The sequence below is a fragment of the Mauremys reevesii genome, linkage group 7 (assembly GCF_016161935.1).
Source record: "Mauremys reevesii isolate NIE-2019 linkage group 7, ASM1616193v1, whole genome shotgun sequence".
In the NCBI taxonomy this organism is placed as follows: Eukaryota; Metazoa; Chordata; order Testudines; family Geoemydidae; genus Mauremys; species Mauremys reevesii.
In genome coordinates this window covers 59,241,303-59,266,273 of record NC_052629.1, presented here as the reverse complement: position 1 = coordinate 59,266,273, position 24,971 = coordinate 59,241,303, and the positions used below count along the sequence as shown (strand labels likewise).

The following is a 24,971-nucleotide window of genomic DNA, read 5'->3' as shown; positions in this document are numbered from 1 at the left end:
TGCAACCCCCCCTGCCTTTTGGGCCAGGACCCCCAATTTGAGAAATGCTGGTCTCCCCCTTGAAATATGTATAGTATACAGTAAAAGCACACAAAAGACCAGATATCAGGGGGGAAAGACCAGATGTCATGGTCCATGATGCATTTCTCATGGCTGTGAATCTGGTAGGTCCCTACTATGAGCCCTGTGGGTTCAAGCACCACTGGATGTCCTGCCCATGGAGGTCCTGACTGGCAGAGCCTACCACATTCCCTCATTGGCCCACAGATGCTATTTAAGGCCTAGGGAAAAGAGCTGGAGGTTGTCCATGAAACTAGGTGGATCCCTTTCTTGCTGCTTAAAACAGACCCTGCTGCACACTCCTGCCATCTTGCCCTGCTCCTGATACCTGACCTCAGTTCCTGGTCCCCTGCTCTGCTCCTGACATCTTGCCCTGTTTCTGTTCCACTAACCCTACTTCAGCTGGCTCACTTGGTGCGGTTCATTGACCCTTGACTCCTACAATGAGACACTGGTACAGGTCACAGCTTCTCACCTTGACCCTCTAGACTGACCTAGGCCCATGTTCTTGAGTCCCCTCCAACCCAGACCCTGGCCTCAAGCTATGCCACCATACCTGGGATCCTGACAGTCAGAGGGAAATAAATTGGATATCCAAATCTCATGATTATCCCAGTCTAAAGAACCAGAGCATCAGAACCCAAATTTACTGATGCTCTGTTTATTTCATTCCAGCTCTAGATACTTATCCTCCTGGAAGTGGAAGCCTATGTCTTGACATCAAATTGTGCCCCTAGTAGCACAAACAGCTAGTACTGAGAGGAATAACAGTAGTATCTTCCAATTCGGCCTCAGGAGGCCTGGGTGAATTGCCATAGATTATATTTGAGCAATCCAGGTAATAAAAAGATAGCTTTTGGGGTCTGTTGTATCTGAACCTTTGCTGTTATTGTCTTCCTCTTCACACTGAAATGGAAAAGGCATAGTTGTTCTGTCTTTCTTTTTTCAGTCTCTATGCGCTGATTACCTGGGAAATCACAGCCAGGATAAATAATGTTAGAAACAAGTACGGGTATAGTTTGTAATCTCATTTTTCTTTATGTCACCTACTGATGCCTCATCTTAAGTCTGGAATATACAAGGAAAGGGATAGGCTATATTAGTTGAAAAAATAAGCTGTGTATAGCTAAGGATACTTGGCACTTTAGAGCACTATTTATCCAGGAATCTTAAAATATTTTACAAACATGAAGTAAGCTTCACATCACCTAGTGGAAGGGGATATTATACCCCTTTCACAGATGCTTACAGAAATGTCAGGACTTGCCTAGGTTCATGCAATGAGTCATTAGCATAACTGGGAATAGACTCCATCACTCCTGACTCCCTGTGCTCTGTTGCAACCATCCCATGGAACAGCCCAATTTCATATGGTACTGCACATGTGAAAAAAAATCAACTGCAGTGTTTTCCTTTTAAAATAAATTACACTTTAATAATGATAATAGCAGAGTTGAAAGAGGAGATAAATCATGGGAAGAAGAAACTGTAGATGTTGGGTTTTTTTCCTCCTCATTAACATCCCCAGAGGAAACATCTGAATTGTAAGTTTTCAGATGCTGTTGCGCCTCATGTTGTCCCACAGTTAAAACCTGTTTTACTTTCCCTTCCAATTTTCAACAGACATTGTAGTTAGTGGAAGTGGCAAGAAATATGTCCCTTCAAGTGCCTATGACTTGGGGTGTAGGGTAGCACTCAATATGCACCACAGAATCTGACCCAATGTGATATTTTTTGTCCCTGGATGGAGCCAGAGTTTGAACTGGTATGTGTCATGTGACCAGAACGAAATAAAAATGTGGGAGAGGATAAGACCGGGTGCCTTCAAACAGCCCAGTTGTAAGTTGTTGTTTCATAGGTACCAAAGAACTTGAAAGGAGAGCACCAGGGTAAACTGTGAAGGTGGAGGATGGTCTTGTGATCGAGGTCCTGGATTAGACCGCAGGAACCTGAAGACTATTCCTGGCTCTGATAATGGCTGTCTGTGTGAAGTTAAGTAAGACACTTCATCTAGGTCTGTGCCTCAGATTGCAGTCTGTAAAATGGGCATCATAGCACTTCTTTTGTCTGGTTAGATTGTAAACGCTTTGGGGCAGAGACTGTCTCTATGTGTTTGTATAGTGTTTACCTCATTTGGGATGTTACTTTATTACAAATGATAATCAAAGTAACTCTCCAAAGTGTTAACTTTACAATTTCATAGTTGACTTTTTCATATTTTGTAGGGACAGAAATAAACAGTAATGTTCTTAGGCTAGGATTGTCTAAGGTTCCTAAAGGAATTAGATGCCCAACTCCCTCCCCTAACTACCTTAGGTTAGTACTGAAAATGTCAACCTTAATTCTCTTCCTGACTTGACTCTGATTAAGCATGTCCTAGGCTCATAAACTGGATGAAATCAGAGGGCTGTTTCCTGTGCATGAACACACCAAATGATCAAGATCACCAGCTGGGTTTTCCCAACTTTAAGCACTTTTAGGGACCACTCCTGCCCCTCGATGCACATAATGTACATAATTCCCATTAACATTAATGTGCGTTACGTGCACACTTGGAAGGGGGGAGCAGCCCTCTACATCTGTTCATCTCTAATTGCTATCGGACATATATTACAAGTTACTTTATCAAGCTACACAGGGGACAATGGAGAGAGGATGAATCACAAACTCTTAGCTCCTTCCACAGAACATATGAGATGGTGAAAGACAGAGAAGCAGAGAATTTGTTTGAAGGGGTGGGGGCAGGGCACTGTGGGAAAGGAACTGCTGCCCAACATGAAGACAGACAAGGATGGAGGACAGGAAGAAATGTGATATTTGGGAGCATAGGGGCTAGTCTAAAGAAAATGTTTGTAATTGATCATTTGGATTTCCTTTGTAGTACACAACCAAGGCATGCTGCTGAGGCTGATTAGCAGCAGAAGCAAGACATTCAACTCTCTTTTTTTTTTTTTTTTTTTTAAATCTCTTTCCCTTCCCACAGGAGGCTTGGAAGCTGCTGTGCTACTTTCCAGTGACCTTGCATTAGGCTGTAGGGAGGATGAATACACACAGCACAGGCAGGCTTAAAAAGCGAATCACTTTATTTGAGTGTGTAACATACATGGAAAAAGAATGCTAGGATAGTGCAAAGGGGTCTATTGGCCTGAACATAGGACTGGCAGCCAGAAGCTCCTGTGTTTTAATACCAACTCTGGCTTCTTCTGTAGCGTTGGACAAATAAATTCACCTTAATTTCCCCTCTGTTATTTCATTCTGACCTTGCCTTCTTCCATCCTGCCAGGTGCTGAGCACTCTGGCCTCTAGACAGCACATGCTTAGTTGTAAACACACGTAGTCCCTTTGACTTCAAAAAAATGGCTTCACTGGGACTATTCAAGTGCCTTAGGAACAATTCAGAATGCTGAGCACCTTACAGGGGCCAACCCTCAAAGATATTTGCCCTTTGGGTCCAATGCTATCAGATTCTGAGTGGCCCCTGAGCTGTCGAGCATGCTCAGCTTCCCCACTGAAGTTGTTCAGAATTGCACATGCTCAGTAACTCATAGGCTTGGGACTTAAGTAATAAGCATTATTGTTATGGGATGGATAGATCATCTAGGGCCAGATCCAAAGCCTATTGAAATCAATGGGAAGACTCTCATTGACTTGACTGGACTTTGGATCAGGCCCATACAGTTCAGACAGGAGTAGCATGTGCATACAGTAATAATGGTCCAGACCCTGGGTCATGCTGTGGTCACTTTGTATCATAGCACTGGCACAAAGCAGCTCTAATATTAGTGTAGTTGCCAAGCGGTGAACATCCCACTGTAGAAGGATCCTCCAGTGGTATTGGCTCCTACAATCTGCCTCCCAGCAAACGGGGTGTGGCTAAGGCTCGGCACACTAACACTCAATACCCCCATCCAGTGATGAGCTGCCAAAATTTTAACAACCGGTTCCCTATAAAAAGTTCTGATTTAAGGGAGGAGAGCGGGGGAGGGGCCAGGGCAGGTGGAGACATACTTGTGGGGCCGGAGGCCCCTGCAGGGCCTGGGGCAAATTGCCCCACTTGCCCCCCCAGCAGCCCTAGAGCTTGCAGCCCCCTCCCCCTTTACCTTGCTGGCAGCTCAAAGCAACTCCGGAGCTCAGCTGAGCTGCCCAGCTGATGCCGGCGGCTGGCCGCGCTGCAGCTGGGGGGAAGCGGGGGAAGGGCTGGGGGAGCCTCAGCCTCCCCAGCTGGGAATCCTGGGAGCAACAGGATGGTCCGGCCCATGGACCGGAGTTCTTTGCCCACCCCCTGGCCCTTTAACAACCGGTTCTCCATGGAGGTCTAATTTTAGCAACCGGTTCTTGGGAACCTGTGGGAACTGGCTCCAGCTCACCACTGCCCCCACCGCTGTAAGAGCACCCGTGGGGCCATTGGCAGCCAATTTACGTTAGAGTTTTGAAAGTTGCTCTGCAATTTATGTCAGGGGAGCAGCCCAAAGTACAGCTTTGTTCAGGCCTGGGGCAGATACAAGAGACTTTGGACCCACGCTCTTCAAAGAGGCACACTGTGCATCTCAGCCTTAGCCAAGCTTCCGGGCCACCACATGTCATGCCAATAACTGCACTAAGGTCAACAGTGATGGGATAATGGTGGAATGTGATCCAGTGAATTTATACACTTTCATGTAAACAAGGGAGGCAGATTTTCCTGGAGTTTAATAAAGAACTGTATAGGGTCAACAATGAGCCAGTTTTTAGACCATTCAATACATGCGCTCTGTTTAACAGCACAAGTGGCAGTCTACAGATGCCTGAAACTGGTTTCAAATTAAAGAATAGGAAGTTCAGTTCTGGAGCAGAACAGGCAACATGCATTCAACAGCAGAGGAATAGCCTCCTCTGTTTTAACAATGTATTATTATACTTCTTTCTCTTGGAGATCTCTTTAGTTTTCTGACATTAAATATGATACATATGGGGAATAAATTGAAGTACATTAATTGCCTTATTCATCACATCATTAAAATTATAGGTCTTGCTACGGAGTAGCTGCGATGTCTTATTGTGTTTCTGGTATACATCATTAATAAAAGCACTCCTGTTAGTGGTATGCAAGATGTACTTTCTAAATAACTGCACAGTGATTTGGGGCTCACTTATGCAACATATTGCTACAAACTATTGTAATACCCCTGGCGCTTGCTTAAACTCATTGGGCTGGTGATGGAATTAATGAGGCTGCTGCTGCTGCAGTATGCTGAGCACGCTCAGTTCCTTTACTGTTCTTTGTCTGCAGTGAGGCTCTTGTCTTTCAGGGCTGGCTGCCACTCTGTCTCCAGGGCTGATCCTAGAATCAGATAATGAACAGCATATCAGTGCAGCCGAGGGGGTGGGGAGGGAGAAGACTTATTATTCCTTCACTCTCAAACAAAACAAAATCATTGAACTGTCAGGGTCATTAAGGACCCTGGGGTTGTCATGGAAACGACCTTTGGGGGTTTATGGCTGTTAATGCATGAGTGACTGGCTGTATTATGTGTGTGTGGAAAGGGTCATAGTTTTGTTGGTGGCTTCTAAAAAAACGGGATTGGATGGCTGGCAATCAAAAAGAAATCGCTGTGCTTCCTGGTGTGACTATTTTGGATGTAGCAGGCTTTGGGGGGTGGGGGGTAGGGAGGGAATGAAAAGCTTTACTGACAAATATTTAGACAGATACATAATTGCTTGTGGATTTCTTATTATTGGTAATGCAACTTTATTTCCAAGTTTTAGGAGATAGTCAGATTTCCTCATGCTGTCTTGGAATATTTTCAAAACCATATACAAGTAATTTTGGTTCAGATAAATTATTTTGGGATCACCCTGCAAGGCAATGCCTTGAGGAGAACCCAGGAATCAACAGTATTAGAGCTGCTGGAGCCTCTGATCCAGAAAGGAGGTATGTGCTTTTGCTAAGTCTCTGGATCAAGGACTAAGGAGACCTGGGTTTAATGCCTTGCTCTGACACAGATTTCCCGCATGACTTTGGACAACTCATGTAATCTCTCTGGGTGAAATCTTGGCCCCATTAAAGTCAAAGGCAAAACACTTCACAATCAACTGCAGTGCGGGCCAAGATTTCACCCTCTGTGTCTCAGTTCCTCATCCATAGAATTGGGGCTAATAATACTTTCTGACATCAAATGGGGTATTTTAAGGATAACACATTAATGAACCTGTGACACTCAGATACTGTGATTAAAGTACCCAGAAAGAGAGGACCAAAGTGGAGTTACACCAGAGATCAACTTTGCCTTAAGCTTTCAGGTGGAAGCCTTCTTGGCCTTTTGCTTTACCAGCTCCCTCTGCTGGTTGGTTAACAAAGTTAATCTTTGTCTTCGGTGGAGACAAAGGCCTGGTCTACACTAGGACTTTAATTTGAATTTAGCAGCGTTAATTCGAATTAACCGTGCACCCGTCCACACCACGAAGCTATTTAATTCGACCTAGAGGGCTCTTTAGTTCGACTTCTGTACTCCTCCCTGACGAGGGAAATAGCGCTAAATTCGACATGGCTATGTCGAATTAGGCTAGGTGTGGATGCAAATCGACCTTAGTAGCTCCGGGAGCTATCCCACAATGCACCACTCTGTTGACGCTCTGGACAGCAGTCCGAGCTTGGATGCTCTGACCAGCCACACAGGAAATACCCCGGGAAAATTTGAATTCCTTTTCCTGTCTGGCCAGTTTGAATCTCATTTCCTGTGTGGACGTCGTGGCGAGCTCAGCAGCACTGGCAACGATGCAGAGCTCTCCAGCAGAGGAGTCCAGGGAATCTCAGGCCTGGTCCACACTAGGACTTTAATTTGAATTTAGCAGCGTTAATTCGAATTAACCGTGCACCCATCCACACCGGAAGCCATTCAATTCAACATAGAGGGCTCTTTAGTTCGACTTCTGTACTCCTCCCCGACGAGGGGAGTAGCGCTAAATTTGATATGGCTATGTCGAATTAGGCTAGATGTGGACGGAAATCGACCTTAGTAGCTCCGGGAGCTATCCCACACTGCACCACTCTGTTGACACTCTGGACAGCAGTCCAAGCTCGGATGCTCTGACCAGCCACACAGGAAATGCCCTGGGAAAATTTGAATTCCTTTTCCTGTCTGGCCAGTTTGAATCTCATTTCCTGGTTGGACATCGGGGCGAGTTCAGCAGCACTGGCAACGATGCAGAGCTCTCCAGCAGAGGAGTCCAGACAATCTCAGACTACAAAGAGGGCCCCAGCATGGACTGACCGGGAAGTCTTGGATCTGATTGCCGTGTGGGGTGATGAGTCTGTGCTTTCAGAGCTGCGCTCCAACAAACGGAATGCAAAGACCTACGAGAAGGTCTCCAAAGCCATGGCACTCAGAGGATACAGCCGGGATGCAATGCAGTGCCGCGTGAAAGTCAAAGACCTGAGACAAGGCTACCAAAAAATCAAAGCGGCAAACAGACGCTCCAGAGCCCAGCCCCAGACATGCCGCTTCTACGAGGTACTGCATGCCATTCTCGGTGGGTCTGCCACAACCGCCCCACCAGTGTCCGTGGCCTCTGACGATGGGATAGTGTCGACGGGCAGTTCCTCGGCGATGTTCGCGGACGGGGAAGATGAGGAAGGGTTTGAGGAGGACGAGGCAGGCGACAGCGCTTACAGCGCTGATTTCCCCGACAGCCAGGATCTCTTCATCACCCTCACTGAGATCCCCTACCAACCCTCCCCAGCCGTTACCATGGACCCTGAATCAGGAGAAGGATCAGTCAGTAAGTGATTAAAACATGTTAACATTTTTTTTTTAACAAAACAGGAATATAAGCTAGGCGAAAAGAAGGTCTATATATAGGGGAACGGAACAGGCATCTTCTTCAGAGATCTCCAGGAAGCTGTCCTGAAGGTAATCGAAAAGCCTCCGCAGGAGGTTCCTGGGGAGAGCTGGCTTATTGGGTGCTCCGTGGTAGCACACTTTTCCGCGCCAGGCTCTCATCTGGTACTCCGGGACCATTGCCTTCACGAGCATGGCAGCAAAGGCCCCTGGTTTGTGCTGGCTTTCATGCAGCATGCGCTCTCTGTCTGCCTCACTGACCCTCCTCAGGGTGATCTCGCGCGCAGACTCCTGCATTTAAGTAGAGTGATTTGTGTACTATTAGTACTGGTAGTGCTTCACTGTTCCTTTGTACAACAAGAAGCGTCACTTTACAGCCACGTGGTGGAGGCTGCAGAGTGGCAGCATACAGGGATCTTTCCCAGGGAAGAGCCGCGAGGGGGTGGAACAGGGGCAGAGTTTATGCTTTCAGGATTGCCTGCAGCAAGAGGACAGAGCTATACATTGACTTTTAAGCAGCCAAAAGTCTTTGGCTTACCATGCCTGGCTGCTCCACGGATTCTGCTGTCCTGCCCTGCTTCTCTGATCTGCAGTGCGATACCCCAAGCAATGAAAGCGAATTCAGAAAAATCAAACTTTCCCTGAGTGAGTTCGCATGAGATAGGTGCTGTGCATGATCTTGTTAACAGACACTGATTAGACTATGTTCCTTGTTCGCAAACATGTATCTTTGTAAGGAATTCACTCCCTTTTTCCCATCACACAGCTGCAACTGTATCCCGACCTGCTCCACTATGCCCCTCACAGAGGCTGGCGCAGATTAGGCGGCGCAAGAAAAGGACACGGGACAAGATGTTTGCTGAACTTATGGGCTGCTCCTGAGCCGAGGCGGACCAGCAGAACCAGTGGAGGGAGAACCTCACTCAGCAGCAGCGCTCACACAGCGAACGGGAGGACAGATGGTGTCAAGAGGACCAGCAGGCAACTCAAACGCTGCTTGGACTAATGAGGGAGCAAATGGACACGCTCAGGCGCCTTGTGGATGTTCTGCAGGACCACAGGCAGGAGGACAGAGCCCCCCTGCACTGTATCTGCAACCGCCCTCCCCCGCCACAAAGTCCAATGCCCCCCTCACCCAAAATAATCAGAAGGAGGGGCACGAGGGGCCGGGAAAACTGTCACTGCACCCCAGCAGAGAGCTCAATTACCCAAAAGCTCTCAGTCCATAATTTTTTAAAAGTCCCTACCTTTCTGGCTCACCCAAGCCCAAATCCCAGTTTCATCCCCCAATTGTGTTGTTGAGTATTAAAAGTAGTTTGCTGTTAATTACTGTTTCCGCCATGTTTCTTTGCAGAAGACTTTGTGTGAAGGGGGGGGGGGGTTGTAATTGCGTAGGACATTCACCATTATCAGGTTACAGACATGGGGGCAGGATCAACAGCAGGTCACACACAGAGTGCAGTCACTATTCACCCTGGTCAGTCTGTGAGGTGTTTTTAATGTTCTGTTCATTGGCGGCAGGTGCCCTGCTCAAGGTATATTTGGAGGTGGGTCTCTGTCTGCTGCCCCAGGGTCCTAGCGCCTGCCATCCACAAATGGCAAGGCAGGCTGCCCTTACCCTGCCCTTCCACCACAGCCCTGAGCCTCTACAGTGCCCCAAACCCTCAGCCCCAGCCAGAGCCCTCATCCCCCTACACCTCCTCCCCCATCCCACACACCCCTCACCCCTTACTACGCCCCCACCCCCAGCCCAGAGCCCGCACCCAAACTCCGTTCCAAACCCTGCACCCCTCACCCCTTCCTGCACACCCACCTGTAACCGTCCTCCCCCAAGAGATCGCTGTAGGAGCAGTAGCCTATCATTCCTGGAGTCTAGAAGCAGTCTCTACATCACTGCACACCCTACCCACCACAGTCTGTGTCCCTGTTTCAACCCTTTAACGCGAAGTCATTAGTAAAGACAAGGTTGTTAATTAAAAATGCTCCATTACCTTTATTTTTACACGGGTGTTGGAAGGGGGGAAAGGTGGTGAACGGGGTATGTAAGCATAGAAAAAAGTCAACAGTAAGTGAAACGGGCAGGTTCAGCTTCTCTGTAAAGAAACAGAACTGTCACAGGTTACCCTGCTCGCTGAGGAACCTAGCTTTCAAAGCGTCCCGGATGCACACCGCTTCCCGCTGGGCTCTTCTAATTGCATGGGTGTCTGGCTGAGCATAATCAGCAGCCAGACGATTTGCCTCAACCTCCCATCCCGCCATAAAGGTCTCCCCCTTGGTCTCACAGAGATTGTGGAGCACACAGCAAGCTGCAATAGCAATGGGGATATTGGTTTCGCTGAGATCCGAGCGAGTCAGTAAGCTCCTCCGTCTCCCCTTGAGACGTCCGAAAGCACACTCCACCACCATTCTGCACTTGCTCAGCCGGTAGTTGAAGAGCTCCTTGTCAGTGTCCAAGGCGCCAGTATAGGGCTTCATGAGCCAGGGCATTAGCGGGTAGGCTGGGTCCCCGAGGATCACTGTAGGCATCTGCACATCCCCAACATTTATTTTGTAGTCCGGGAAGAAACTACCTTCCTGCAGGCGTCTAAACAGACCAGAGTTCCTGAACACGCGCGTCATGAACCTTGCCCGGCCACCCGACGTTGATGTTGGTAAAGCGTCCCCTGTGGTCCACCAGTGCTTGCAGCACCATTGAAAAGTAGCTCTTTCTGCTAATATACTGACTGGCCTGGTGGGCCGGTCCCAGGATTGGGATGTGAGTCCCGTCTATAGCCCCACCGCAGATTGGGAATCCCATCGCGGCGAAGCCATCTATGACAACCTGGACGTTTCCCAGGGTCACTACCTTTGAGAGCAGGAGCTCCACGATTGCGTTGGCCACTTGCATCACAGCTACCCCCACGGTAGATTTGCCCACGCCAAAGTGGTTCGCTACTGACCGGTAGCTGTCTGGCGTTGCAAGTTTCCACAGGGCTATGGCCACTCGCTTCTGCACACTCAGGGCTGCTCGCATCCTGGTGTCCTGGCGCTTCAGGGCAGGGGACAGCAAGGCACACAGTTCAAGGAAAGTGCCCTTACGCATCCTGAAGTTTCGCAGCCACTGTGATTCATCCCAGACCTGCAGCACTATGCGGTCCCACCAGTCCGTGCTTGTTTCCCGGGCCCAGAATCACCGTCCCATAGCATGAACATGACCCATTGCCACCATGATCTCCACGGCGCAGCGTACCGTGCTTTGTGAGAGGTCTGAGCCACTCTCTGACTTCATGTCCTCACCGCGCTGCCAGAGCCTCCTCGCCCGATTTCTCAGCATCTGACTGTGGAAGAAGTGGACGATAAGGTGTGAGGAGTTGACAACGGCCATAAGTGCAGCGATGATCGCAGCGGGCTCCATGGTTGCACTGCAGTGCTGTGGCGTCCGCGCTGTCACTGACCAGAAAAAGTGCGCCAACTGATTTCCTGCCGGCGGGAGGGACTGTTGAATTCTGACAGTTACCCAAGACCACCCTCAACACAGTTTTTCCCCCCAGCATGCATTGGGGGGAAATCCCAGAATTCAAATGGGCAGTGGGGAGTGCGGGAACTGTGGGATAGCTTCCCACAGTGCACCGCTTCCAAAGTCAACGCTGGCCCCGTTAGTGTGGATTCACAAAGTCGAATTAGTGTCCTTAGTGTGGATACACAAATTCGACTTCGTAAGGTCGAATCCACAAATTTGAATTAAGTTGAATCGAACTACTCTTGTAGTGTAGACATACCCTCAGAGTAGAAAGAGGGCCCCAGCATGGACTGACCGGGAAGTCTTGGATCTCATTGCTGTGTGGGGCGATGAGTCTGTGCTTTCGGAGCTGCGCTCCAACAAACGGAATGCAAAGACCTACGAGAAGGTCTCCAAAGCCATGGCACTCAGAGGATACAGCCGGGATACAATGCAGTGCCGCATGAAAGTCAAGGAGCTGAGACAAGGCTACCAAAAAATCAAAGCGGCAAACGGACGCTCCGGAGCCCAGCCCCAGACATGCCGCTTCTACGAGGCACTGCATGCCATTCTCGGTGGGTCTGCCACCACTGCCCCACCAGTGTCCGTGGACTCTGAGGATGGGATAGTGTCGACGGCCAGTTCCTCGGCGATGTTCGCAGATGGGGAAGATGAGGAAGGAGATGAGGAGGGGGGGGCAGTCGACAGCGCTTACAACACTGATTTTCCAGACAGCCAGGATCTCTTCATCACCCTCACTGAGATCCCCTACCAACCCTCCCCAGCCGTTACCCCAGACCCTGAATCAGGGGAAGGATCAGTCTGTAAGTGCTTTAAACATGTTAACATTTATTTTAATGGAGCAGGAATAGTTACTAGTTGAAAAGAAGGTCAATATATATGGGGATAGAACAGATATCCTCTTGGGAGATCTCCGAGAAGCTCTCCTGGAGGTAATCGAAAAGCCTCTGCATGAGGTTCCTGGGGAGAGCTGCCTTACTGGGTGCTCCGAAGTAGCACACTTTTCCGCGCCAGGCTTTCATCTGGTACTCCGGGACCATTGCCTCAACGAGCATGGCAGCATAGGCCCCTGGTTTGTGCTCGCTTTCACGCAGCATGCACTCTCTATCTCCTTCAGTGACCCTCCTCAGGGTGATCTCGCTCGGAGACTCCTGCATTTAATTAGAGTAATTTCTTTACTATTAGTATTGGGAGTGCTTCACTGTTCCTTCGCATAACAATAAGCATCACTTTACAACCACGTGGTGGAGGCTGCAGAGTGGCAGCATACAGGGATCTTTCCCATGGAACAGACGCGAGGGGGTGGAACAGGGGCAGAGTTTATGCTTTCAGGATTGCCTGCATCAAGAGGACAGTGGTATACATTCACTTTTAAGCAGCTCCACTATGCCCCTCACAGAGGCTGGCGCAGATTAGGCGGTGCAAGAAAAAGACACGGGACGAGATGTTCGCAGAACTTATGGGCTGCTCTCGAGCCGAGGCGGCCCAGCAGAGCCAGTGGAGGGAGAACCTCTCTCAGCAGCAGCGCTCACACAGCAAACGGGAGGACAGATGGCGTCTGGAGGACCAGCAGGTGACTCAAACGCTGCTTGGGCTAATGAGGGAGCAAACGGACACGCTCAGGCGCCTTGTGGATGTTCTGCAGGACCGCAGGCAGGAGGACAGAGCCCCCCTGCACTGTATCTGCAACCGCCCTCCCCCGCCACAAAGTCCAATACTCCCCTCACCCAAAATAACAAGAAGGAGGTGCGCCAAGGGCCGTGAACACTGTCATTCCACCCCAGCGAGTGCTCAAGTACCAAAAAGCTCTCATTCGCTAAATTTTGAGAAGTCCTTCCCTTTCTGGGTCACCCAAGGCCAAATCCCAGTTTCATCCACTAACTGTGTAGTTGATTATTAAAAATAGTTTGCTGTTCATTACTGTTTCCGTCATTTTTCTTTACAGAAGACTTTGTGTGAAGGGGGGGAGGGGTTTGGTAATTGAATAGGACAGTCACCATTACCAGGGTACAGACACGGGGGCAGGATCTACAGCAGGTCACACACATAGTGCAGTCACTATTCACCCTGGTCAGTCTGTGAGGTGTTTTTCATGTTCTGTGCATAGGCGGCAGGTGCCCTGCTCCAGCTATATTTGGAGCTGGGTCTCTCCCCCGGCCCTGCCTGGATCGGGCCCTGGCCCCCACGGGTCTCCCCCCGCCCCGCCGCGCTGCATCCCTGCCTGACAGTAGAGCGGCTCCCAGCAGAAATGCTGTCTGCTGCCCCAGGGTCCTAGCGCCTGCCATCCACAAATGGAAAGGCAGGCTGCCCTGCCCTTCCACCATAGCCCTGAGCCTCTCCAATGCCCCAAACCCTCAGCCCCAGCCAGAGCCCTCATCCCCCTACACCTCCTCCCCCTTCCCACACACCCCTCACCCCTTCCTACACCCCCACCCCCAGCCCAGAGCCTGCACCCCTCACCCCTTCCTGTACACCCACCTGTAACCGTCCTCCCCCCAGTCCTCCCCTGCCACAAGGCCACATAGCCCCCGCACACAGAGTCCTGAAAAGGAGGGATGGCAGGCTCCGTTGAAACAACCAGTCCGGCACTGCAGACCGCTCTAGGAGCAGGAGCCTGTCATTCCTTGAGTGTAGAAGCGGTCTGTACATCACTGCACACCCTACCCACCGCAGTCTGCATCCCTGTTTCAACCCTTTAACGTGAATTCATTAGTAAAGAAAACGTTGTTAATTAACAATATTCCATTAGCTTTATTTTTAAATGTGTGTTGGAAGGGGGGATACGTGGTGAACAAGGTATGTAACTGCAAAAGAAAGTCAACAGTAACTGAAACAGGGGCAGGTTCAGCTTCTCTGTAAAGAAACTGAACAGTCACAGGTTACCCTACAACCTGAGGAATCTATCTTTCAAAGCCTCTCGGATGCACAGCGCTTCCCGCTGGGCTCTTCTAATTGCACGGGTGTCTGGCTGAGCGTAATCAGCAGCCAGGCGATTTGCCTCAACCTCCCATCCCGCCATAAAGGTCTCCCCTTGCTCTCACAGAGATTGTGGAGCACACAGCAAGCTGCAATAACAGTGGGGTTTCGCTGAGATCCGAGCAAGTCAGTAAGCTCCTCCATCTCCCCTTGAGACGTCCGAAAGCACACTCCACCACCATTCTGCACTTGCTCAGCCGGTAGTTGAAGAGTTCCTTGTCACTGTCCAAGGCGCCTGTATAGGGCTTCATGAGCCAGGGCATTAGCGGGTAGGCTTGGTCCCCGAGGATCACTGTAGGCATCTGTACATCCCCAACAGTTATTTTGTGGTCCGGGAAGAAACTACCTTCCTGCAGGCATCTAAACAGACCAGAGTTCCTGAACACACGCACGTCATGAACCTTGCCCGGCCACCCGACGTTGATGTTGGTAAAGCGTCCCCTATGGTCCACCAGTGCTTGCAGCACCATTGAAAAGTAGCTCTTTCTGTTAATATACTGGCTGGCCTGGTGGGCCGGTCCCAGGACTGGGATGTGAGTCCCATCTATAGCCCCACCGCAGTTTGGGAATCCCATCGCGGCGAAGCCATCTATGACGACCTGGACGTTTCCCAGGGCCACTAACTTTGAGAGCAGGAGCTCAATGATTGAGTGGGCTACTTGCATCACAGCAAGCCCCACGGTAGATTTGCCCATGCCAAAGTGGTTTGCTACTGACCGGTAGCTGTCTGGCGTGGCAAGTTTCCAGAGGGCTATGGCCACTCGCTTCTGCACACTCAGGGCTGCTCGCACCCTGGTGTCCTTGCGCTTCAGGGCAGGGGACAGCAAGTCACACAGTTCAAGGAAAGTGCCCTTACGCATGCGGAAGTTTCGCAGCCACTGTGATTCATCCCAGACCTGCAGCACTATGCGGTCCCACCAGTCCGTGCTTGTTTCCCGGGCCCAGAATAGCCGTTCCATAGCATGAACATGACCCATTGCCACCATGATCTCCACGGCACGGCGTACCGTGCTTTCTGAGAGGTCTGTGCCACTCTGTGACTTCATGTCCTCACCGCGCTGCTGGAGCCTCCTCGACCGATTTCTCAGCATCTGACTGTTGAAGAGGTGTACAATAAGGTGCGAGGAGTTGACAACGGCCATAAGTGCAGTGATGATCGCAGCGGGCTCCATGATCGCAGTGGAGTGCTGTGGCGTCCGCGCTGTCACTAACAGGAAAAGTGCGCGAACTGATTTCCCGCCAGCGGGAGTGACGATTCAATGATGACAGTTACCCAAAAGCACCCTCGACACATTTTTTCCCCCAGCAGGCATTGGGGGCTCTACTCAGCATTCCAATGGGCAGCGGGGACTGCGGGAACTGTGGGATAGCTGCCCACAGTGCACCTCTTCCAAAGTCGACGCTTTCCCTGTTAGTGTGGACTCACAAAGTCGAATTAGTGTCCTTAGTGTGGACACACAAATTCGACTTTGTAAGGTCGATTCCACAAATTCAACTTAAGTTGAATCGAACTACTCTTGTAGTGTAGACATACCCTAACATGCTTCTCTTTGCTGGATGCTTGAAAAGCTAAAAGAGCAGATGAACGGCAGCAACAGTAGAGGGAACAAAGTGAACCTAATATGAAGGAATGTTTGAAAACCTGGTGACGCCATCTTGAAGGCAGTCCTGGTGAGGAAACACCACTCTAGATATCAGAAATAAAGGGGGAAGTGAGTGATAAACAACTAATATTTATTTTGTAGTTGGTGGTAATATCCTTTAGTTTTCACTTTTCAACTGTCAGTAATTTCAAATCTCTGTTCCAGTAGAAAACTCCATGTTTAGAATGGGTCAGATTCTGTTTCTGTTACACCTAGTACTGAGAAAACTAAAGGATATAATGGGGTTGTATGGGTATAGAATTTGACTTACTCTATGTTAACACAATCCAATGGTTAGGGTGCTAGCTTGGGAGACCTGGATACAATTCCTCCCTTCTCCACAGATTTCTTGTGTGACTTTGGGAAAGACACCTAATCATTCTGTGCTTCTAATCCTCTGTAAATTAAGGATAATAGAACTTCTGTGCCTCACAGGGGTATTGTGAGGATAAAAACATTAAAGACTGTGAGGTGCTCAGATACTATGCTGACGGGGATCAAGATAGATTGGTAGACTGTGAACATGGGATCTTACTGACCTTTCAAAGTCTAGGATGCCACCCTCGGGTAGCCGGCGCACTATAAATAGGTAGAAAAGACTTGAAAAATACCATCTAATTTGTTGAATTAGCATGATCACTTCAGAGCTCATGGTCTCTTGTAATTACAGCAGTTAAAACACTTCTCTGTTACAATTGAGAATTTTTACTCAAGGAGATTAAGGAGATAGCTCTATCATTAGAGAATTGAATGTGTTTGATCTGCCAGAGATCTGTAATAGTTTAAAGGTTATGCAACTTCATTTTCAGATACAAATTTTCCTGGCAAATGAAGTTATATAAACAATCCTGAATTAGAATAGGTTGATATAAGAATTCGGGAAAGCTAAAGAATTTGTGCTATTTAATTTCCTATTTTGAATAGAAATGAATATGTTTTCTTTGCTGCTTGTTTGATTGGTTGTTGGGCTAAGGGTCATTTAAACAAGCTATGGAATAAACATCTTTGGAGATAGCAAAACTAGGCTTCCTTTTCATATACAGACACTTAGGGATCCTTATGTGAGACTTGGTAGTTTAGGATTTCAGGCTTACTTGAAAACACTGTCTTCAGTTTCATTTCACAAGGATTTTGTACCCTTTGATACTGAGCTGCAAATAAACTCCAAAGATTTAAAGTCAGTCAAGATCAGAGTTTAATTTGTTTTGATGCAAAACTGTAATTGGCCCAAATCTCCTTGATACTGAGCCCAGGTTCCCTCAGAAGGTTTGCAAGCCATAGTAAACATCCTGGTGAACTGAGGACGGGTCTCAAGTTCATGATGAAACCCAAAACCAGGTGACTCTCCTATGGTTTTAGTTCCATTGTAAACATTCTTCACAGCTCTAGTAATTAATTCAGTTTTGTAACAGGGTGTAGGAAGTGTCTAGATAGCCCACAAAGAAGGCTCCTTCCAATCAAAATGACTTATTATCCAGTTCATTCCACTCCAACTCATTAAATGCATTTTCTATTGATATTTCCCTGGGCATAGATCTTACCGTTCCTCTTCATGCTTTGGGAGCCAGGGAGGTGGGATAACACAGTGCAACCATTACTTTGCTCTCCATCAGACTGAAAATACCAGCTCAGCAAAGAAATGTGTATGGATCCTGATCTTGAAGTCTTTACATAAATTTTTTCTCAGTCTTCATGCAGCCAGAATTCCCACTGATCTCCACAAGGAAAAAAAATGGCAAGAATTACAATGTGACTTTTTTTCACCTGGAAGATATAAATATGACTGCATTGTACAAATTCTATTTAAGTATTTATGGGTGTTTGGGGATCAAAAATATGTCCAGCATAGAAACAAGCACCTAAATCAGACAGTTTTACTTCTGTCCGTGCCATGGAGATTTAAAAAAAAAAAAGGTATGATGGCTTTGTCTCTTACCAGATATCTATTGCTTGCCAGGTGTTGAGGGAACCAAATTATTCTGAAATGGCTCACACTTAGTTAGAAATCACTTTTACAAGTTAGGCTCCCTTCTAATGTGTTACATTTATTTTCTCTCTCAAGTACTGTTATCTAAATCTACACAGACACCAAAAAGTGAGAATCAGCTTCCTTTGTCCAGGTAGTTCACACCTGCTATATATTTTAATGTACTAATGAGCTACAGTCTCCTCCTCTTCCTGACATTTTAGTATTTAAATAAATCAAGCCATAGTGTTTTGTGGGGCTTGTTTTGTTTTTATCAATAACATTCTCAAGTCCTCTTTTCATTCAATAAAAAGAGTTTCAATCAAGCACCTCTATCAAGGATAAAATTTGAGTCAGTACAGATTAATTAAGCCCAGATCCTCAGCTAGTGTAAACTGGTGTAACTCCACTGACCCCAACTGAACTCTGCTGATTTACACCACTTAAGGATGTAGACCTTAATTCCCACTGCAACAAACTCACATGCTTCCTTGGCAGCCTAGTGGGGAGCCTAGCACAGGGGTGCCATGCTAACCAATTGGTGTCTTTAAACTAGATAACATTCATTTTCTCAGTGGGTCTTGGGGGATTACTTTTGTAATTACTCCACGTTCTGGAACTGTCTCAGATTTGCTCTGTGCCAGAGAACCTGAATTTGTATCAAATAATGCATAATTCATATGGCATGGACTGCAATTATGAGCTAATTGAGGGGTGTAATGTTTAAAGAAAGGATACATTATGAAGAACATCGGGAATGTCGGAAGGAAGGAAGGTTGTTCAGCTCATTGAGTCTCATTGCTTTTAATATTGTTTGCCTTAAAATAGCACTAATTGTTTCTTGAAGGACACAAGAGAACCCTAAGTTTCCCACTTCAACAACATTTCTTGGTAGGTAACATTTCAGTCATTATTCTTCAGGGGAAAAGTAATTCAATTGTCAGGTGTGAAATTACTCCTTTCCATTTTACCCACTGTCCTACAATTTATGCTTGATTATCTACTCAGCAATATCCTTACTATTAAAATCAGGTGTATTTCAATTAATATGCCCTTCTTAATCCTTTCTCATCCTTCAGATTATAGGGATGAAGGGTTTTACGTTATCTTCATTGCCATACTTTTTGCTCCCCTGATCAACCTAATAGTCAAGTTTTCTTTGTACCTTCTCACATATTATAATATCTAATTTTGTTCTGATGGATTGAATGGTTTGCTGGTATTTTGAACAGAGTTCCTGGCCTCTCTCCATGTCTTTGAAAGATGAGGACATATAGCACCATTAAGAAAATATTTGTGTTTTTCATTTCAAGTGGCACCATGGCTGTATGTATTGGGGGAGGGGGAATCCACCCCTTCCATACAAAGCCAGTGTCATCAGGCTGTTAAATGGACTCTCCCGGGGGGAGTGAGGGATGAAATTCAAACATCAGCAGGAGGTCGGGAGCTGCAACTGAGGTTCTTGACTGCTGCTACTCCAACCCATAGACTGGAAACATGGTTGGGGACACTCTGTGCCACTTATGCAGCGCGTCAAGATAACTGGATGTGTGCAGATCCTCCCCTTTTGCTCGCACTTTGTGCCAGTTTATTTGGATCTGAAGTGAAGCCCCGTTCTGTACCATGCAGGAAGTATGGAGACCTCTGCATAGCTGGTCAGACCGTGACATTCTGTGCATCTCCAGTGTGTGGCATAAGGGGCATGAAGAGCATAAGCCTTCTGCACCATACTAGTAGAAAAAAATTCACAGCTGAAAACAAAGATATATTTATCTTTAATTACTGGGTGGAGAGCATTTTATTCATCAGAGTATCACAACTAGATGTGGGAGAATGGTCTCTTCACCAATTTGCAAAAAAAGTCTTCAAATTCCAAAAAGACATTTGATTCAGCTGTATTTACTCTGAAAAAATTGAAACTCAACTAAAATTAATACCTGCAAAAAGCATACTTTTTCAGCTCAAATTTCCAATATTTATGCAAAAATTGTATTTTAAAAAATATGACTTAAATCGGTGCTAATAAGTGACACTAGTAAGCCAAATCAGAGAAGAGACCAATACCACGTGGACTTACATAAGTATCCAACACAGCACAGATTGCATATTGCAAAAATTTGTAATCTACAATTTGAATGATTTTCAGACCAAGAATTATCAGCTCAAAAATTCACACCACAATGTGAGTAACAGAGAAAGTGGATAATTTCATTATCTGCATGTGAACAATTCACTAAGAGGAAGAAAACAGGCTAAATTAGCCAAATAAATTATCCATTACGAATTGTGCACTCGGCTGTAGACAGGACACCGTTTGTGCAGTGCAATGGCTGAGACAACAAAAGATGAAATATCTGGTTCTATCAGAAAATTGTTAGATGTTCTTTTCTTACCGTTGTGGGAGTCTCAGTTAGCTAACTATTGATACAGAGATAGTTGTTCAGGTGCAGACTAATGTTCCATCTAATGTAATGTCCAGTCTTCCACAATGGCTAGTGCTAGCTGCTTCTGCGAAATGTGTCAAACCCCATAATACACCAAACAGAGCAACATCATTTCTCGGGCTTGGTCATGGAGAATTTGTCTCTGACCCTATTTTTGTGTTTCTCAAAAACGTTCCTTGTCTTTACTATCCTAAAAGAAATTCTGTTAGCTAATATTTCCACGTCACTGTTTACCTTCTTCTTCCAGGTCATGTATAAATATGATGAATATCACCTGTCTCCATTCTAATGTCTGAGGTATCCCAATGTTAACTTCTCTTCATGATTTAGTAGCAATTTTCCCCATAGTATCCTCTGCTATGGTAGCTATATTATCTCTTACCCACATTTTTGTCAAAGGTTTCTCAGCTCCTGGTTCCCAGATTTCTCTAATAGCTTGTGTGATGCATGACCAGAAAGGGTTAAGCATCCTGCAGGATAATTGACCCAAATTCAACTCTTAAAGACATTTTGATAGATAATGTTTGTGTTTTTGTGTATTTACATATATATTGTAAAAGGTTAACAATGTAATCAAGCAGTCCCTGTCTATGCTGTATTCTGTTAATTCAGAGATCAAAAGGACATATTAACATTTAGATGAACTGTAAACATAAGATATAGTTGTATTCATCTCTCTTTGACATGTATAGCAAATCACCTGAGAATGATGAAAAATGGGAAATTGCCTTATGTTAATCGGTATTGATAATTACCTGCGATGCTTAGGAAATTGATATACTTCAAAAGTCCCCATAATTGCCTATTGTTCACCAAAGGACTCAGAGTTGTCACAAGAAGGCCTGAAACTCTATAAAGATGCTTTGGGTCCCAATCCTTTTTATCTCAGATCTGCTTAATGCTTCATGTGGGAGAAGCTTGAGTTGACAGGTTGAGATCTCCAGAATCCCAACCTGGAATTACCCTAAATATAGGGACTATAACCTATGAACTACTTCTGAAAGAACTCTTTGCAACTACAATGCTCACCATCTGTGCTATGAATCTGAACCTCCATAGATTGAACTCATGTCTGTATGTATCTTTTAACCAATACCCTCTCTCTCTCTTTTCTTTTTAATAAATTTTAGTTTAGTTAATAAGAATTGGCAGTAAGAGTGTATTTGGGTAAGATCTGGAATATTCATTAACCTGGGAGGTAATGTGTCCGATCCTTTGGAATTGGTAGAACTATTTTATATGATGAATCAGATTTTCCTCATCCTCATCCTCATCCTTTCCTCATCCTCATCATATTTGACTTGGGTGTCTGGTTGGAGGCCTAACGATGGGTTGCTTTAAGGGAACTGTGTTGTTGGCTTCTGGGTAACCAGTGAGGTATTATAGAAGCTTTTTTGTGCTGGCTTGGTAAATCTAAGTATTGGAATATCCTCCATGTTTGGGGATTGTCTGCCCCATTCTTTGCAGATCACCCTAATTGAGTGACCTCAGCTGGCTCCCCGGGACTCCGGTCACAGCTTGTTTTAAGTGCTCCTAGCCCAACTTACTGTCAAGTCCCTTCCTTTCCACTTCACTACTTGATCTATTCCAGCCACACTGCTAACAATGGGCCTGATCCAAAGTTTGTGGAAGTCAATAGAAATATTCCCATTAACTTCTGTGGGCCTTGGACCAGGCTCTATGTGTTTAGTGTCACAATGTCTCCAGTCACTTACCCATGATGGCACATCCTCTCTCTCTCCTCCTTGCATGGCCACTGTGACTACTTGCTGCAATTGGATTGACTAGTTGCTGGACGGAGTAAAGGCACTCAAACTTCTATACAGACAGCCTTAAAGTAAAATATGGCACACATCCAGAGGGCCTTCTTCAGTACCTTAACATTTCTGAACTGATTTTATTCAAACTTCGTTTGCTTTGTAAAACTCACTATGTCTCAATTGTCAAACCAGGACTGGAGACTGGCACTGCATTTTGTATGCTATCATCAGTTGTATTACTTGGCAAGTAATTTAAACCGATATAAGGAGATACTATACTTTGAGGCAAGGCACCTTCCTGTCTTAGGTCTGCACCATGATGTCATTCTATCAGCACAAAGCCCAACATTGTGAAGTCAGTGGTGGGAAGTATTTCCTGTCTTGTGGTGTATTTAATAGAAAGAAATTGGGAGGTTATAAAGTTCTTTCCTTCTTTCCTTCTTTCTTTCCTTCTTTCTTTCGGTTTGTTGCAAGATCCAGTGTAAATTGTCTTACTTAAAAAATAGCTCCCTTATTAAAGGAGTTGGATTTTTTTGTTTGGTTGGTTGGTGGAACTTGAGTACAGATTGAAAATGATGAAGTTCTGATAAAAAGGGATTAGGTATATTAAACAAAGCAATGTTCCATCTTACCCAGTTGAATAGAAACTTTGAGGATCTCAGGAAGTTTGCAAGGAGAAAGAGTGGGAACTTTGAGCTTCTCTAGTAATTTAGCTGTGAGGGATTGGGGTAGAAAGCAGAGGATACATGGGTCTAATGGTGTTTGGTATTGAAGGATTGCAGTGGGATATTTTGTGGAGTTGACTGCATCAGCTGCTGTATTGCTAACTCTGCTTCTCAGAACCAGACTATACACTTCTTCTTTCCCCGCTGAAAGATGACTAAATTGGGGCAGCTTCCAACTTTGTCCTCACAAAACCATGAGGCAAAGATCTGGGGCAGCCATGGAAAATCAAAGCCCACTGGAGAAATGGAACAGAACAATTTCACAGAAATTCCAATAGTGATATATCTGTATGTAATACACACACACACACACACACACCCAACCAGAGGTATGTACTTAATGATTCCTATATATATAAACTACAAGCCTCCTCTCACTCTCCCATTCTGAATTTTGGCATGACTAAGGGCATGTCTACACTTACCTCCAAAGCGACTGATCAAGCAGGGGTCGATTTATCGCGTCTAGTATCACGATTGTGACATGTGGTTCTGTGATGCTGGCCTCCCTTTCTGGATGGGACTGGAGAGCTCATTACAGGGATATGGAGCAGCTGCCTGCACAGGCTTCTGGCCATAGGGAAATACTATATTTAAGACATAGGCACAAGGGGGCAGAATTAAACATGAAATTTCAATCTTAACTCTGCAGTTTCCTTCTACTCCCCCAAAACTATTACACTGTACAGTTATGGATAGAAATAACTATGGAAAATATAAATTAGGTGTGTGTAGATTAACTTGGTCCTTTAAGGATTGGTAAACACTAGCTTCAGACACCAATAATTGCAGGCATTTAAAAAAAAACCTTTGAAAAATAATTTCTCAGCAATGGAAAATATTAGAAAATATTTTTAAAAATTCACCGTGTTTTTCAGTGTATTTGAATATTTGTAAATACTTTTTTGAGGGAATGGTTATAGACCGTGATCTCCATCCCAGCCATGTATGCTCTCCTATTTTGGAATGACTGCTTTAGAGTTTATATTCTTCCTTTTCTTTTTCCTTTTAATATTTCAAAACCTTTTTCTTTTTCCTTGTTTTGTTTTTGTCTGTTGCTTGTTGTACAGGCTATGCCTTCCTTCACATAATGTCAGCTTTAACCACAGCTTAAAGTAGTTTTGATCTGGGTATTTCCATAGTTTAGCATTGAAGTGTTTGCACCTACATAAGTAGCAAGGTAGGCAGACAGCAGAACACCTTGTGCAGGTCCTAAGCTCTGGCAGGCAATGAGATCAGATAAGTTAAGGTTTTTTAGGGCACTGTGATCCATGGGCAGCCAGGGAATGTTTGACCCTAGATTCATAGATCCCCAGTCAACCTCTGAGAATCAGCCACTCCAATTGCTCTGTCTGATTGTGTGTAACCCACACTTACACAGTGTGGCTGTTTGTCCCCAGTTAATGGCTGGACCACACAGAAGATTATGACTCTGCTACAGCCTTTGAGGTAGTGGAGAGGAGTCTTTTAGCTCAAGAAGTAGATGATCATGCTTTTAGATCCAGAGTTCCCATGTTCCTGTAGACAACAACTCATGTAGGGGCATTTAATTACATGTGTATAGAAATAATCAAGTACATGACACATGTACAGTCCTCTCACATCACTGACTTATGCCAGCCAATGAAAATGCAGCATACAAATTAAGCCCAATCACCACCATTCCTCTCCAGTTCTCTGTGCTGTCACAAGGATACTATTTAATAATGACCTGAATTATTGTTCTGGTCCTGACTATAATCATAATAATTAGATGCAAGAACATTACTAACTTTGCTTAATTGCATACACAATTTCTTCAAATGTAGCTTACTGTGAGGATCAAACAGGCAAAAGAGCAGTGCCATTGAGTTGGGTGTTAAGTCTCACTTCGCTTAGCTCCACTCTTAGGGTATGGCTACACTTGAGAGTTGCAGCGCTGGGAGTTACAGCGCTGGTCATCCAGCTGTGCAGGGACAGTGCTGGTGTGTGGCCACACTCACAGCTACCAGCGCTGCAGTGTGGCCACATTTGCAGCATTTGCAGCGCTGTTGAGAGTGATGCATTATGGGCAGCTATCCCAGCGTTCACGTGGCAGCAAC

The 24,971-nt window shown here is 46.0% G+C and overlaps 1 long non-coding RNA gene across 2 annotated transcripts; it reads right to left on the bottom strand.

Moving 5' to 3' along the window:
- Positions 1-800: 800 nt before the first annotated feature.
- LOC120409076 lies at positions 801-22,462 on the bottom strand. Of its 2 annotated transcripts, XR_005601101.1 has the most exons (4): positions 22,121-22,462; positions 17,537-17,705; positions 5,224-5,380; positions 801-1,027 (listed from the first exon to the last, which is right to left on the bottom strand). It is a non-coding gene; the product is annotated as an uncharacterized LOC120409076 (long non-coding RNA). The 2 variants fall into 2 exon arrangements; XR_005601100.1 differs by lacking the exon at positions 801-1,027 and having other exon boundaries at positions 4,981-5,380.
- Between the last annotated feature and the right edge of the window lie 2,509 nt (positions 22,463-24,971).